Source organism: Propithecus coquereli, unplaced genomic scaffold (genome assembly GCF_000956105.1).
Source record: "Propithecus coquereli isolate 6110/MARCELLA unplaced genomic scaffold, Pcoq_1.0 Scaffold6, whole genome shotgun sequence".
Lineage (NCBI taxonomy): Eukaryota > Metazoa > Chordata > Mammalia > Primates > Indriidae > Propithecus > Propithecus coquereli.
Genome location: NW_012151951.1, coordinates 5526527 through 5528030, shown reverse-complemented (window position 1 = coordinate 5528030; position 1504 = coordinate 5526527). Strand labels below are relative to the sequence as shown.

The 1504-nt window shown below is 52.5% G+C and overlaps 1 protein-coding gene across 1 annotated transcript in view; it reads left to right on the top strand.

Annotated features, from left to right (window-relative positions):
* Window positions 1-553: 553 nt before the first annotated feature.
* The window catches only part of MSANTD4 (Myb/SANT-like DNA-binding domain containing 4 with coiled-coils), a 17358-nt gene continuing 16407 nt past the window's right edge, over window positions 554-1504 (top strand). Inside the window, exon 1 of the mRNA XM_012659163.1 lies at window positions 554-610. The gene's annotated coding sequence lies outside the window, so the exon portion shown is untranslated. The remainder of the gene's footprint in view (window positions 611-1504) is intronic.

Sequence of the window (1504 nt, the reverse complement as noted above, 5' to 3'; positions counted from 1 at the left end):
TTGGCAAGGGCAGTCTCAGAGGAATGGTTGAGGACAAAGTAAGTCGCAGCTGGCTGAGTTTCTACTCAAGGTGATGATGGCCTAGGAAACCGGAGGGAGCTCCCTCTTGTTGCCTGCCCTTTTAACAGGTGAAGGTCAAGGACAAGAGTAGAGTTTGGAGATGTAGCGGCCAGTGTCCCAATCACTCAGAACAGCGCAGCAAGCAGATCGCTAGGAACCAATCCTTTCCTACAGCCCACTTGACTGACAGAGCCACGCGCCAAAGACTGAGCCCAGAGCGGGAGGCGAAGTACGAGGGGGCGGGATTCCAGGGCACTAACCCGGAACCGGTTTGGGACTCGATTCCCATTGTGAGCCCAGGCCTGGGGCGGGCTCTCAGCCAGAATGGCAATACCCTTTGGGCCAATGGATGAGCCGCAGAAAATGAGCGGCAGCCACACTACCCAGTGGATGGCGGGAAATGGGCGGGCAAAGTTGGTGGGCGGGGGATCAACGAAGCATCTTTTTTTCTACCCCCCTTAGGGGAGATCTTGCAGAGGTGCCGTTGGGGTCGCAGGTGAGCGGTTTTGAGCCGGAGGAGGCACCCCGGGAAGCCGTGGTTCCAAGAACGGTGGGTGCCCTCTCAGCGGGGAGGGTCCCGGAGGGGTGAGCGGTAGGCGACCGCCCTACCGCTGAGGGTTGTGGCCCTGGCTTTGCAGCGTAGCGGGACTACACGCTCGGGAGAAGTACCACGCGCGGCTGTTGCCTTACCGGGGGAGCTGGTGAGGGCCCAAGCCGCTGGAACAAGGCTGCAGAAGTTTCTGGGCACTCAGTCAGGACTCTCATTTAATATCCAGAGAGAGAAATCTCCTTCCAGGTTGTCCCGACTCCCACCAGGACTCCTACCAGGTGCAGCGGCATCGTAGCTGAGTCAGGTGCGCGCCCCTGCCCCAGGGTGGCCTCCAGTCCTTGATTCTTCCCAGGGGCTACTTCTGGATGGTCCCCAAGGAGACAGAGGGGAGGAGGTGAAAGGTGTTTGATAACAGGCGATCGTTAAGTAAACTTTAGTTATTTACGTACTACAAGTTTTAGAGAAGAGCATCCTATTCAGCAGGGACGTGAATCTCATAAGAATATAGGGGAGGGGAAAGCCACACTAACGAAAAGATTTGGATGGGGGTTGAGGGAAGTTTGTGGATTTGTGATGCTTTTCTTCTTGAACTACTTAATGAATTTACCGTCAGATTTTTTTGACTCAGGATTTACCTTCTGCTTTTTCTCAGACCTCTTAATTGCCCTATCATGAAATATCTCTAGGAACTTCATTCTAGTGTTAGTTCTTGTAAAAAGTTACCCGGTTATAATATGCCATTGTGGGTACATCATCTTCACAAGATTACTTAAGTGAACTACATACCATTCCTATTTCCCACCAGTCAAGAATGATTGTGAGATGAGATTTCAGGCAAATGGCTGTTCTGTGTAATTTGGCACAGAAAGGTCTATAAGTTTTAGAGGCTGCAAC